Source organism: Pongo pygmaeus, chromosome 7 (genome assembly GCF_028885625.2).
Source record: "Pongo pygmaeus isolate AG05252 chromosome 7, NHGRI_mPonPyg2-v2.0_pri, whole genome shotgun sequence".
Taxonomy (NCBI): Eukaryota; Metazoa; Chordata; class Mammalia; order Primates; family Hominidae; genus Pongo; species Pongo pygmaeus.
In genome coordinates, this window is record NC_072380.2 from 122,225,207 (window position 1) to 122,241,163 (window position 15,957).

Here is a 15,957-nt window from a genome sequence, read left to right on the forward strand (position 1 = left end):
CATTGTCAGAGATTTCACAAATATTGAGTGAATTATATCAAGCACAAGAAACATAAAGAGACATAAAACATAGGCTCTCTCAGTCATATCTTATGTGTGTGGAAGGGTCAGTTTAATAAAAATATAGATAGATAGATAGATAGATAGATAGATAGATAGATACCAATAGAATAAATGCTGCAGTAGGACTGATTTTGATCAGGACAATAAAAGATACAATGGGTCAATACAAGATAGATTCTGGGTCAGAATTCACATCATATTTCCTAGGTAATATCTTTCATTTTTGTCTCATAACCTGCATAAGTATTCCAATTTTGGTTAGTCAGTGCAGTGTGTATAATGGTAATGAATCAATTAGGCTTTGGAAACTGGTCGGTAAGTGCATATTTTTGAAAAAATAAATTATAGTTAACATACAACCATGCCAATATTTGATAGAAGTGGGCATTTTTTGTTTCACAATGAAAATATTTCTGGTGGTACTTTATTATTCCTTTTAGTCTTTCCTTACCCCTAGTGCATTTTTTAAAAATGTTAAGTTCTCTTTTTTTTCATTTTCTCATTTTCTAATAATCTATTTGACCCTGACCTGTATTTTACACCTTTTGCCCGCAAAAAACATGCCAGTGGTATTTTTGGCTTTGCTTATTGTTTCTGTTGCTATTTCATACTAAACAAGTTACAGGTTGTCCTAAACTTCTGATTTAAAATTTAAATCAGTGTTAAAACTTAAAAGTATTGTGCAGCAGCAAGAACCATAGGTTCAGCTTACTGTATATGTCCAATTAGTGTTGCTATTACTATTAACAGGACTCATACAAATGTGGTATGATCATTTGATATATTAAGCTTAATAAACAGGTAATGACTAGTTTTTCACAATGCTAATTATGATAATTTCTGGCTTCAGTAAATCACATACAATGTATTTAGGAAATAAAAAAAACTGAAAGTTTAAGTAAATGAGTAAGATTTATATAATGGCTCCAACAGAGAGGAAAAAAAGGTCACAAAAGAAGTATGTGCTGATTAATGGCCTATGACATGATTTCTCCAAGTGTGTTGCCAGAAACTCAGTCCTGTAACATGCTTGGAGAAACAAATGTGCTCTGTTATGTGGGGGAGGGTGTAGGTCGTTTTATGAGGTGGGGAAGAATGAGCCTGGGATATATAGAAGAATGAGAGGGTTTTTAAATGAATAAACACACAAATAAATAAATGGAACAAAAACAGCAAGAAAAGACTAAGAAATGCTCTATACCATATGGCTCAATTCAGATTAAGCTATTAACAGCCTTAAGAAATCCTCCAGTAGAGACCAATTTGACTACATTTAACTCAGTATTTATCTAACTCATTTAACCACAAAGCTATTTTTTTTTTCCTCAGAAAATGTAACACCTGGCAGTCCCAGTGTTAGAAGAAACACACTTTGAGAAACGCAGGGATTGATTAAGTACTAAAGAGATTAGAAGAGGGAGAGTCCACTTGCAATTGGAAAAAACCATTCTGAAGAAGGAAAAATTTGAGTGAGACCTGGAAGCTTGAAGAAAGATGAGCAGGTGAGGCATCCCAAACAGGGAACACTGTGACCGAAAACATAGAAAAGAGAGTACTGGGTATTGGGAGGAATGGTTTGGAAGAACCTGCTAGGGAAGTAGAAGGTTCCTGGAGGGCAGAAGAACCATTCTGATAATAAAACCCTCCTTCTGGGGAAGCAGAAGTTTCCTATAGGGCATAAGTGAGGAAAAGGGGCTTTAACACTGTGAAATCTATGCCACCAGTGAAGTGATTAGCAAATGATATATTCTAATTTCCCTTCATTGATATCCTTTTTTAAATGCTTATTTGATCAGGAAAGTTATTGGTTAATTAACACTTGAATGGTCTAGGCCAATGCTGTCCAACAGAAATATAATGAGCCAACTATAAGTCTATAATATAATATACAATGCACTTTTAAACTTCCTACCAGTAATATCAAAAAAGTAAAAAGCAACAAGTAAAATTAATTTAACAATGTATTTTATTTAACTTAATATATTGAAAATATTATTTCGGTATGTAATCAATATAAAAATTAAAATTAGTTGGCTTTTTTCGGCCAAGCCTTCAACCTCCAGTTTGTATTTTACACTTACAACACATCTCAGTTTAGGCTAGCCCTATTTCAAGTGCTTGATAACCGTGTGCCTCGTACTACCGTATTGGACAGCACAGGTCTACCAGTTAGCATAAATCAGCTGGGTAGAGCAGAGTTGATTTGGGTAGTTTTCTAATAGCTTTCACCATGATCAAAAGTTTTAAATTATTTAAAATTAAGTGGGTAAGGCACACTTGCTTTGCCAGTTTCTGAAATTTATGTTTCCATTTTTTGGGTTGGATTAAAAATAGGCAAATTATAGGGTAAAAGTGAAAAGCTTCACTTTTGACTTCAAATCAGCTAATTAATGTAAATGAATGACCATGAAGCTCTCTTTGGCCTATTAATGAGTTAATGGTCAGTGCATTTGTGACACTGAAACAAGAAGGCTCTATTGCAGATTTCAGTTGACTGGTAACCATGTACATGTTCTAAGAAACTATTTTTTAGATTTTTAAAATTTTAAATGATTCCTCCTGCTGGTACAGTCTCTTCACACTTCATCACATTTCTAAATAAGCAATCATATAACAAGTGAAGATTTCATGTCCTGAAGGCATTATACCAATACTTACCAAATGCTTCTATTTAAAATATAAAGCAGTTTTATTCACACTTCCCATTTTTGAATCCACTAAGGCCATTTTGGGAGAGGAGAAACTAGAAGCCTGCTGTTCAGTTTTTGTTTTCTACAACTTTTCTTTACTGAGAGCTTGCACGTTTTTTGTTAAGTTTCCAAAGCATATTTAAAATACATTAGAATCTGAGTAAATATGGCACATTCTGTAAATGGACGCTGTGGAAAATTGCTTTTTTCAGATGGAAGAGAACACCATAGCAACTGCCGTGCTTCTGAGTAGGAAGCTCTACTTCACCAGCGTGAATGTGGATTAGGAATGGAAAATATCCAACAACACAATATATTCTTTGAAAGTTCATGGCTTTATTCCTGAGTTTCTGAACCTCGACACTATTAACTTATTGGGCTGGATAATTCTTGTAGTAGGGGCTGTCCTTTGCATTGTAGGATGTTTAGCAGCTTCTCCAGCCTCCACCCACTAGATGCCAGTAGCAGCTCCCCCTACCCTTGACCCAGGTCATTACAAATAAAAAATGTCTCCCAGACATTGCCAGACATTGCCAGACATCTCCTAGGAGACAAGATCATCCTCAATTGGGAACCGCTGCTCATGCCTGTAATCCCAGAACTTTGGGAGGCCGAGGCGGAGGATCACTTGAGGTCAGGAGTTTGAGACCAACCTGGCCAACATGGTGAAACCCCGTCTCTACTAATAATACAAAAATTAGCCAGGCATGGTGATGCATGCCTGTAATCCCTGCTATTTGGGAGACCAAGGCTTGATCACTTGCGTGCCAGTGGTGGGGGTTGGCAGAGGTTGCAGTGAATGGAGATCATGCCATTGCACCCCAGCCTAGGCAACAGAAACTCCATTTCAGAAAAAAAAGAAATCTGGAAAATATTTATTTAAAATTATAGTATGAGCTTTAATCTCAGAGCACAAATGTATTAATAATAAACTACACTACATTTATTTTTTAAAAGAACTTATAGCCTTAGGAAAATGTATTAGATTCATATGAGATTCTCTTGTATCCCACCTTCTCCATCTTAATGATCTTGTTTTAACTTATCCTCTAATTTAAATATCCCATCTCATTTTTACATGGAATTGGCATACCATAATAAAATGCCAACTTTCATACAAAATTAATTATTACATATAACAGAGTGAAAAGATGTAGCAGCTTGAACTAACTTAGATATATTTCAAGGATGTTTACTAAAATTATTATTATTACTATTGTTATTATTTTTTTTTTTTTGAGATGGAGTCTTGCTCTGTCGCCCAGGCTGGAGTGCAGTGGTGTGATCTCGGCTCACTGAAACCTCCACCTCCCGGGTTCAGGCCATTCTCCTGCCTCAGCCTCCCGAGTAGCTGGGACTACAGGTGCCCACCACCACGCCCGGCTAATTTTTTGTATTTTTAGTAGAGACGGGGTTTCACCGTGTTAGCCAAGATGGTCTCGATCTTCTCGTGATCCGCCCACCTCGGCCTCCTAAAGTGCTGGGATTACCAGTGTGAGCCACTGCGCCTGGCCCCTACTAAAATTATTTTTATAATGACTGTACTCTCTAGAAATAAACAAGAATATTAAAACATCACTGCCATCAATTTGGTATTTTTCAGTAGTGCCACAAAAAAAAAAATGCAGTAATCTGTGTTTTAAATAGTATCTAAAACCTCTCTTACCACATAAAATACTGTGCATAAATAAAATGCTTCAAAGCAAATTTTACATTTCTTGTTTATTTTTTATTGTTCTGTTGTTGGTGGTTGTTTGAGACAGAGTCTTGCTCTGTTGCCCAGAGTGCAGTGGCACAATCACAGCTCATTTCAGCCTTGACCTCCTGGTCTCAAGCAATCCTCCCACCTCAGCATCCCAAAGTGTTGGGATTACAGGCTTTTTTGTTGTTGTTGTTGTTTATGTATTTTGTTTTTTAAAACCAGACCAGATAAAAAAATCCTTAGCCCAGCCTATTCATTGTCATATGAAAAATTTGAACAGTTTAAGTAGAAGCATATTCCATATTTTAAAGCTTATTAGCTTATTTTAAAATGACAGAAGTCAAGTTCATTCTGTATGTTTTACTGCTTCCTGGGCAACTCTTAGTGAGAGCCGCGTGACACCACAACAAAGCTTGTAATTACAGGAGGCTAATGGACTTTTTGGCAAAAAAGTAGAGTCTTGTCATATTTTCTTTAAATTAAGCAAACACAAGTCACAAGTATTCAAGTTTAGAATAAGGGAATAAGGGAGGGAGGGGGGAAGGAAGAAGAGGCAGGGGGGAGAGGGGGAGAGAGAATGAGAGAGAGAAAGGAGAGAGAGAGAGACTTTTAATAGTGTAGGCATTTCCAGTTAAGGCCTGAGATTTAAAGTGAAATGCGAGGTGTAGATCTGCTCTCTCCTTGGTTCTCACATCTTACTGAACCATTTTGTTGCTAGTGTTTTAAGATCCAACTATTTTTACATTAAGATTCTAATTATACATCAACAACTTCATCTGGTATTTTTAAAAAATTGACCTGTTCTGATGCTAGAAGGAAACTGGCTAGGTAACTTAGTAGGCAATTTAAAATATTTCAAAGGTATTTTAACTATATTACTATGACTTGCTTTCCTTAAAACCTAAACCAACATGTAATATGATTCTTCCACCTTTGTCTGTCTGTATGTATGTATGTGTGCTATGGAGAGTAGGGGGTAAGGAATGATTTTGAGGGGATGTCAACACACAATTTTCCAACAAGAAAAATGAAACCTGAAAACATATTATTCATGGTATTACTAAAAATAGCAAAATAGTATCCTGCTATTTCAGATCGTTGCTGTCAAAGACAGAGCATCTCGGGGTGAACACTGGATGGCAAAAGTTTTATTTTCAAACTTGACAGTCCTTCAGAGGAGTCTCAGTGAAAAATATTGGGCTAGTAACTCAAGCTCAATAACTTATAACTTAAAATTCCTCTTAATTTGTATGATGAATATTTTATGAAAATTAGTGAACACAAGTATTGAATTCAATCATGTTAAATTTTACATACAAATAGATTGAAATTCATCCACATGTCAAATTTTTAAGTGTCTATGAAAGGGGAGACATTGAAAACAGCAAAAATTTTACTAGACTGAAAATTTAGGTTTATTTCTCTGACACTGAATTACTTTAAAAAGCAACTGATTGGCCGGGCTTGGCGGCTCACGCCTGTAATCCCAGCACTTTGGGAGGCCGAGGCGGGCGGATCACGAGGTCAGGAGATTGAGACCATCCTGGCTAACACGGTGAAACCCCGTCTCTACTAAAAATACAAAAAATTAGCCAGGCATGGTGGCGGGCACCTGTAGTCCCAGCTACTCGGGAGGCTGAGGCAGGAGAATGGCGTGAACCCGGGAGGCGGAGCTTGCAGTGAGCGGAGATTGCGTCACTGCACTCTAGCCTGGGCGACAGAGTGAGACTCTGCCAAAAAAAAAAAAAAAAAAAGCAACTGATCTGTGAGTTTGAAGATATTTATTGTCTGCGTCACAAATACTTGTAAAATCTGATTGAATAGATTACATGTATGAGGTATTAAAATATAAAACATATCAACGTGTTGAAGTTTAGCTGGTAAAGCATCTTTTTGTCATTTCTGATTTAAGCCTATGTCAGGTTTGGTTCAAACACTCTGTGTTTTAATATCTGGAGTGCAAATAAGAAAAATGTGAATTCACTTATACCAATTAAATGCTTCTTTGGGTTGATTCTCTCCTTTCCCCACGTCTCTTCCCCAACTTGTCCAAGGAAAATTTGTTGCAGCCAGAGGCTATTTCATAATAGAGAAGAATGTGTCCATTGATTTTATAATTCCCATACGATGAACATTTATTTGTGAGTTTAAATAAATGTTTATTCCTTGATTACAATTGTCTTTGTTCAAGCAATATTGACATAACCTGGATCCTAGCTACCTATGTAAAACAAAAAATCCATACATGTGTGAGCAATCGAGGCACTTTAGTCTTTCAAAAACTGATGAATGCTCATCATAGTCACATTTATTTTCAGTATAAATGTAGAGGTTTTAGCAGGCTTAGTCAAACAAAAAAAGGTCGGTAATGGTAACAGAATTATGAGCAGAACTCTAATAAATTCATTTTCATGATGTAGAAATTAGCTTCTGTTTTATTATTCTGTTATTAGCTGTTTCCAACACATGTATGTATGCATCCACATAGCAAGCTGAATACTAAGCAGTTTAAATTCTACTTTAAAACTTCTTTTTAATTTTTTTTTATTATGATACTTTAAGTTCTAGGGTACCTGTGTGCAACGTGCAGGTTTGTTACATATGTATACATGCGCCATGTTGGTGTGCTGCACCCATTAACTCATCATTTACATTAGGTATATCTTAAAAAATAAATAAATAAATAAATAAAAAATAAAACTTTAAAAATGACTTTTCATATTTACAAAAAAGTTTAGAAAAATAAATTTTTAATACTATTACCTTATATATTTTAGTTTTACAAATAATTTTCATGTATACTAGCTCATTGAATTTCTAAATGCCTCCTGACCTTTACTGTGATGTTTTTCCCATAGGACTATTTTGATAAGGCTATTGTGTAATAATTTATGTTTTTGTGAATACTACTGAATGAAGATATAAATGGTCATTCACTTCTATAATTTATCTTTCATTATTGTTTAAACATAAGATCTTTAAATAAAATTTTAAATTAAAGAGGATTTGCTTTATTTCTGCCAGCATATCAGTTTTTACCAAACAATCCTGATTCCTTTCTTTCTTTTCTTCCCTCTCCATCTCCCTTCATTTCTTCCATTTATAATAGAATTCTAGGAGTATAATTTAATTGTTTTCTCTAAAGAAACAAGAGGGAAGGAGGGAGGGAGGGAGAGGTAGAAATAGAGTTAGACTGGAAGAGAGAGAGAGAGAGACTTTGCTTTATGTGGGCATCAAAGGGAACCTTAATATAGAATTTTTCCTCTTTGTGCTAAACGGATAAAAAATTGGTTCTTTTTAAAAGACAGAGTCAACACCTCTCAAATTATGTATCTTCTAGATGAAGTTACTTGTTTTTTCTAATTTATAGCATAGTAATTGGGTATGAAAATGCTGATTTCAAATGTGTAATGTTGGTTTCCTATCCCCATAATAATTCTTTCAGAAAGAATGAACTCAAATTTCCATGCAAAAAAATTATGTCAAAATAATTAAATTCAAGACAAATCTTATTTCAGCATTTCCAGTTTTTTTTTATTTACTATAGGTGTGGCATAGTGTTTTCTTAAAAAGAGAGGAAGGCTATTTGAGTGCATATTTCATAAGCATCTTATTCATTATTCATGCCATTAGAGATAGAAGGAGTATACACACATGGGGCATTTTCTCAGATGTGTCCTCTGAGAAGTACACTCAGCCTAAACCTCAAAGAGTCTTTTTCAGTGGGGGCTGGAGGGAAGCTCATTGAGGATGGCAGATGGCCCTCCTCAGATGTATTCCTATAGTAATGCTCTTGTGGGTTCTAAGTTCCATTGCAATTTAATTTTTGGCCACATGAATTAGGCCAACAGCACCTTACCCTAAAATACTTAGAGTGATTAAAGCATTTGAAAGGTTTCAAACTAGTTTTGTTCAATTTGTTTCAGAAATATTATTTTCTGAAATATGAAAATAAGCCAATCTCTAATTCAATTTTCATAGAGTTCATATCATTTATTTAAATTGGATTTAGGCTTCTTGCAAGAAGGTACAACTGATTTAGGCCTATGACTTAATATGCACAAAAGATGCTATGGGTACTTTATAAATATTTAGTTATAAAAATGAGGATGGCATGTTTCTCTCTACTTGAATTAAAAATGAGTTATTAGTGTAAACCTTTTTGAAAAACTCATTTATGAAATCAAAATGAATTTTTTTTGTTTTGTTTTTGAGATGGAGTTTTGCTCTTGTTGCCCAGGCTGGAGGGCAATGGCATGATCTCAGCTCATTGCAATCTCTGCCTCCCAGTTTCAAGAGATTCTCCTGCCTCAGCCTCCTGAGTAACTAGGATTATATGCATGTGCCACCATACCCAGCTAATTTTGTATTTTTAGTAGAGATGGAGTTTCTCCATGTTTCTCAGACTGGTCTTGAAATCCCGACCTCAGGTGATCCACCTAGCATGGCCTCCCGAAGTGCTGGGATTACAGGTGTGAGCCACCAAGCCCAGCCAAAATACATTATGTAATTTAAAAGTTGGGGGTGGCTGGCAAGATGATGGAATAGGAACAGCTCCGGTCTGCAGCTCCCAGCGAGATCAATGCGGAAGGTGGGTGATTTCTGCATTTCTAACTGAGGTACCCAGCTCATCTCATTGGGACTGGTTAGACAGTGGGTGCAGCCCACAGAGGGCACGCTAAAGCAAGGTGGAGCATTGCCTCACTTGGGAAGCACAATGGGTTGTGGAACTCCCTGCCCTAGCTAAGGGAAGCTGTGAGGGACTGTGCCATGAGGAATGGTGCATTGAGGCCCAGATACTATGCTTTTCCCATGGTCTTCACAACCCACAGACCAGGAGATTCCCTCGGAAGCCTACACCACCAGGGCTTTAGGTTTCAAGCACAAAACTGGGTGGCTGTTTGGGGAGACAGCGAGCTAGCTGGAGGAGTCATTTTTTCAAACCCAGTGGCTCCTGGAATGCCAGTGAGACAGAACCGTTCCCTCCCCTGGAAAGGGGGCTGAAGCCAGGGACCCAAGTGGTCTAGCTCAGCAGATCCCACCGCCACGGAGCCCAGCAAGCTAAGATCCACTGGCTTTAAATTCTCGCTGCCAGCACAGCAGTCTGAAGTCAACCTAGGATGCTGGAGCTTGGTGGGGGGAGGGGCATCTGCCATTACTGAGGCTTGAGTAGGTGATTTTCCCCACACAGTGTAAACAAAGCCACTGGGAAGTTTGGACTGGGTGGAGCCCACCACAGCACCAAAAAGCTGCTGTAGCCAGACTGCCTCTCTGGGTTCCTCCTCTCTGGACAGGGCATCTCTGAAAGAAAAGCAGCAGCCCCAGTTAGGGGCTTATAGATAAAACTCCCAACTCCCTGGGACAGAGCACCTGGGGGAAGGGGGGTCTGTGGACACAGCTTCAGCAGACTTAAATGTTCCTGCCTGCTGGCTCTGAAGAGAGCAATGGATCTCCCAGCACAGCACTCGAGCTCTGCTAAGGGACAGACTGCCTCCTCAAGTGGGTTCCTGACCCCCGTGCCTCCTGACTGGGAGACACCTCCCAGCGGGGTCAACAGACACCTCATACAGGTGAGCTCCGGCTGGCATTTGGCGGGTGCCCCTCTGGGATGAAGCTTCCAGGGGAAGGAACAGGCAGCAATCTTTGCTGTTCTGCAGCCTCCGCTGGTGATACCCACGCAAACAGAGTCTGGAGTAGACCTCCAGCAAACTCCAGCAGACCTGCAACAGAGGGGCCTGACTGTTAGAAGGAAAACTAACAAACAGAAAGAAATAGCATCAACATCAACATAAAGAACGTCCACACAAAAATACCATACAAGAATCACCAACATCAAAGACCAAAGGTAGATAAATCTACCAAGATGAGGAAAAAGTGCAAAAAGGCTGAAAATTCCAAAAACCAGATTGCCTTTTCTTCTCTAAAGGATCACAACTCCTCGCCAGCAAGGGAACAAAACTGAACAGAGAATGTGTTTGACGAATTGACAGAAATAGGCTTCAGAAGGCGGGTAATAAGAAACTCCTCCGAGCTAAAGGAGCATGTTCTAACCCAATGCAAGGAAGCTAAGAACCTTAAAAAAAAGTTAGAGGAATTGCTAACTAGAATAACCAGTTTAGAGAAGAACATGAATGACATGATGGAGCTGAAAACACAGCACAAGAACTTTGTGAAGCATACACAAGTATCAATAGCCAAATTGACATAGCAGAAGAGATATCAGAGATTGAAGATCAACTTAATGTAATAAAGCATGAAGACAAGATTAGGGAAAAAGGAATGAAAAGGAACGAACAAAGCCTCCAAGAAATATGGGACTATGTGAAAAGATCAAACCTACTTTTGATTGGTGTACCTGAAACTGATGGGGATAATGGAACCAAGTTGGAAAACACTCTTCAGGATATTATCCAGGAGAACTTCCCCAACCTAGCAAGACAGGCAAACATTCAAATTCAGGAAATACAGAGAACACCACAAAGATATTCCTCGAGAAGAGCAACCCCAAGACACATAATCATCAGATTCACCAAGGTTGAAATGAAAAAAAAAAAAAATGTTAAGGGCAGCCCGAGAGAAAGGTCAGGTTACTCACAAAGGGAAGCCCATCAGACTAACAGTGGATCTCTCTGCAGAAACCCTACAAGCCAGAAGAGAGTGGGGGCCAATATTCAACATTCTTAAAGAAAAGATTTTTCAATCTAGAATTTCATATCCAGCCAAACTAAGCTTCATAAGCAAAGGAGAAATAAAATCCTTTACAGACAAGCAAATGCTGAGATTTTGTCATCACCAGGCCTGCCTTACAAGAGCTCCTGAAGGAAGCACTAAATATGGAAAGGAAAAACCAGTACCAGCCACTATAAAAACATACCGAATTGTAAAGAACATCGACACTGTGAAGAAATTGCATCAACTAATGAGCAAAATAAAGCAAGTTCTTAGAGACCTACAAAGGGACTTAGACTCCCACACAATAATAGTGGGAGACTTTAACACTCCACTTTCAATATTATAGAGATCAACGAGACAGAAAATTAACAAGGATATTCAGGACTTGAACTCAGCTCTGGACCAAGCAGACATAATAGACATCTACAGAACTCTCTACCCCAAATCAACAGGATATACATTCTTCTCAGCACCATATCACACTTATTATAAAATAGACCACGTAATTGGAAGTAAAACACTCCTCAGCAAATGCAAAATAACTGAAATCATAACAGTCTCTCAGACCACAGTGCAATCAAATTAGACCTCAGGATTAAGAAACTCATTAAAAACTGCACAACTACATGGAAACTGAACAACCTGCTCCTGAATGACCACTGGGTAAATAACGAAATTAAGGCAGAAATAAATAAGTTCTTTGAAACCAACAAGAACAAAGACACAATGTATCAGAATCTCTGCGACATAGCTAAAGCAGTGTGTAGAGGGAAATTTATAGCACTAAATGCCCACAGGAGAAAGCAGGACAGATCTAAAATTGACACCCTAACATCACAATGAAAAGAACTAGAGAAGCAAGAGCAAACAAATTTAAAAGCTAGCAGAAGACAAGAAATAACTAAGATCAGAGCAGAACTGAAGTAGATAGAGACAAGAAAAGCCCTTCAAAAAATCAATGAATTCCGGAGCTGGTTTTTTGAAAAGATTAACAAAACAGATAGACTGCTAGCCAGACTAATAAAGAAGAAAAGAGAGGAATCAAATAGACACAATAAAAAATGATAAAGGGGAGATCACCACTGATCCCACAGAACTACAGACTACCATCAGAGAATACTATAAACACTTCTACACAAATAAACTAGAAAATATAGAAGAAATGGATAAATTCCTGGACACATACACCCTCCCAAGACTAAGCCAGGAAGAATTCGAATCCTTGAATAGACAAATAACATGTTCTGAAATTGAGGCAGTAATTAATAGCCTAAAACAAACAAAAATCCAAGGACCAGAAGGATTCACAGCTGAATTCTACCAGAGGTACAAAGAGGAGCTGGTACTGTTCCTTCTGAAATTATTCCAAACAATAGAAAAACAGGGACTCCTCCCTAACTCATTTTATGAGGCCAGCATAATCCTGATACCAAAACCTGGCAGAGACACAACAAAAAAAGAAAATTTCAGGCCAATATCCCTGATGAACATTGATGCAAAAATCCTCAATAAAATACGGTCAAACCAAATCTAGCAGCACATCGAAAAGCTTATCCACCATGATCAAGTCGATTTCATCCCTGGGATGCAAGGCTCGTTTAACATATGCAAATCAATAAACGTAATCCATCACATAAACAGAGCCAACGACAAAAACCACTTGATTATCTTAACAGATGCAGAAAAGGCCTTCGATAAAATTCAACACCCCTTCATGCTAAAAACTCTCAATAAACTAGGTAATGATGGAACGTATCTCAAAATAATAAGAGCTATTTATGACAAACCCACAGCCAATATACTGAATGGGGAAAACCTGGAAGCATTTCATTTGAAAACTAGCACAAGACCAGGATACCCTCTGTCATCATTCCTATTCAACATAGTGTTGGAAGTTATGGCTGGGGCAATCAGGCAAGAGAAAGAAATAAAGGTATTCAAATAGGAAGAGAGGAAGTCAAATTGTCTCTGTTTGCAGATGACATGACTGTATATTTAGAAAACCCCATCGTCTCAGCCCAAAATCTCCTTAAGCTGATAAGAAACTTCCTCAAAGTCTCAGGATACAAAATCAATGTGCAAAAATCACAAGCATTCTTATCTCAGGAAAACACTGTCATTATTAAATTAAGTTATTGTGTAGTTGGTTATCATTATTAGAAAGAATATAGCAAATGTAAGTCATTTGAAGGCTGCTGTGCATTTAATCAACTGTAGTCAAGCAATCTGGAATCCAGAGTTTCATTATAAATCGCAGTTGCTTAACTCCAATTTCACAGTATAGCATCAGGTTTCTTGTATACAAATATAAATTATTGAGAATTCAACTGGAATAGAAAAAGTACTAGAAATTTCTGGATTGAGATTCAGAGTCTGATGTCCAGAAGTTGTATGATTAAAAATGACTTAAATATTGTCTTCAGAAATTGAGCTATGGACATGGCACCCAAGAGGGAATGGGATTCTCTGCATAATGAAGAGCACGTCACTTTGGTATTTATTGGATTGCTTTGGCAGTAGTCAGTTGTGATCAACATTTATGTTGGCTAAGATCTTGGAATATATGTTGTGGAAAAATCTCTCACTCACTCTTCGTCTCTTTGTCTCTGAGTCTCCATTTCTCTCTCTTTTCTCTGTCTTTCAGTGTGTGCGTGCGTGTGTGTGTGTGTGTGTGTGTGAAGGAAGATACAGGAAAAAAAGAGCTAGAAATCTGTAGTTGGTTTGTTGGATAGAGGCGAGTGTTTTGCACATGGGTTAAGATTTGTGAGAGGCCTCTAAAGAACTTGTGCCAATAAGTGACAATAGTCATTTACAAAACTGAAAAAAAATTTAAGACACTCTAAAAGTAATACATACAAGTTAACCCCTCGTACCTTTTCAATTAAAAAATATGAACACACACAAGTAATTTGAAATGCATTCTGCAGTATATTTGCCAATGACCAAAATAAGGACATATTTTAGTTATTTCTTTTCTTTAATATTTAGACAAATTAATAAACTTTGCATTTTCTGCATGATTTTTTTAATGACTTTGAATTTCTTTAATTATTTGAAGTAAATTGCAAAAAATACACGTCATGTTCCAGGCAAAGGTTTGAATTAATCCTCTTTCAAAAACAACAGATGAACCATCATAATATATGGGAAATAATAGTTTTTCTCTACTCATTGCCTTAAGGTTAACCTGAGACACTTTAATGTTAAAATTAAAAAGCTGAGGAAGGAAGGTGAAAACTAACATATTAAATACCCATTGTATGTCAGGCACTATGCTAGACTTTTATCATGCATTATATCTTCAATTCTTTCAGCAACCCTATAAATGCAGTATTCTAGTCACTTTTTCTACCTGAGCAAACTGGCTGGAGTGAGTGTTTTCCAAACTTCAGACTAAGATGGGTCTCAGACACAGAAGTGTGATAAACATTGCTGAATAACTCAAACACAACTTTATTACATTTAGATATGGAAAAGTAAGTCCGGGAGCAGTGGCTCACACCTGTAATCCCAGCACTTTGGCAGGCCAAGGTGGGTGGATCACCTGAGGTCAGGAGTTCGAGACCAGCCTTACCAACATGGAAAAACCCCATCTCTACTAAAAATACAAAATTAGCTGGTTGTGGTGGTGCATGCCTGTAATCCCAGCTATTTGGGAGGCTGAGGCAGGAGAATCACTTGAACCTGGGAGGCGGGGGTTGCAGTGAGCTGAGATTGTGCCATTGCACTCCAGCCTGGGCAAGAGAGCGAAACTCCACCTCAAAAAAAAAAAAAAAAAAAAAAAAAAAAGGAAAAGGAAAAGTAACATTTAACGTAAAAAGAGTAGAAGTCAACTTTAAAAGTCATACCCTTTTAAAATTTACTTTTCCAGAGTTGACCTCAAGTATATTAGCATTTAGATAAAGCATCACATTTGCACCCCCATGAATTTTATGTCATGTCCCATAACTCAAGATTGTTAAGTTAAGTTTGAGACTCCACTTCTCACTTTGTCTTATAAGTAGATAAATAATGTACTATTTGATATTGCTGTCTGGGGGTGGGGTGGAAGAGCAGTTTCAAATAACTTTTTTTTTTTTTTTGAGACAGAGTCTTGCTCTGAAGCCCAAGCTGGAATGCAGTGACGTGATCTCTGCTCACTGCCACCTCCGCCTCCGGAGTTCAAGCATTTCTCCTGACTCAGCCTCCTGAGTAGCTGGGACTACAGGTGTGCTCCACCACGCCCAGCTAATTTTTGTATTTTTAGTAGAGACAGGGTTTCACCATGTTGGCCAGGATGGTCTCGATCTCCTGACCTTGTGATCCGCCCACCTCGGCCTCCCAAAATGCTGGGATTATAGGCGTGAGCTACCGCGCCCAGCCTCAAATAACTTAAAATCATGCAGGAAGACAATTCTTACTAAGGCAGAGGTTCTCAACCTTGATAAATCTTAGAATTATAAGAAGACCTTTAAAAAATACTGATGCATGGAGCCCACCATGTGATTCTGTCAGAGGTGTTTGAACTAGAGCAACACCATTTTGAACAGGGGTTAGGTAAAATAAAGCTGAGACCTATTGGGCTCTATTCCCAGGAGGTTAGACATTCTAAGTCACAGGATGGAGGTTGGCACAAGGTACAGGTCAAAAAGACCTTGCTGATAAAACAGGATGCGGTAAAGAAGCTGGCCTAAACCCACCAAAACCAAGATGGCCATGAAAGTGACTTCTGGTCATCCTTACTGCTCATTATATGCTAATTATAATTCATTAGCATGCTAAAAGACACTCCTACCAGTGCCATGACAGTTTATAAATGCCATGGCAATATAAGGAAATCAACCTATATGG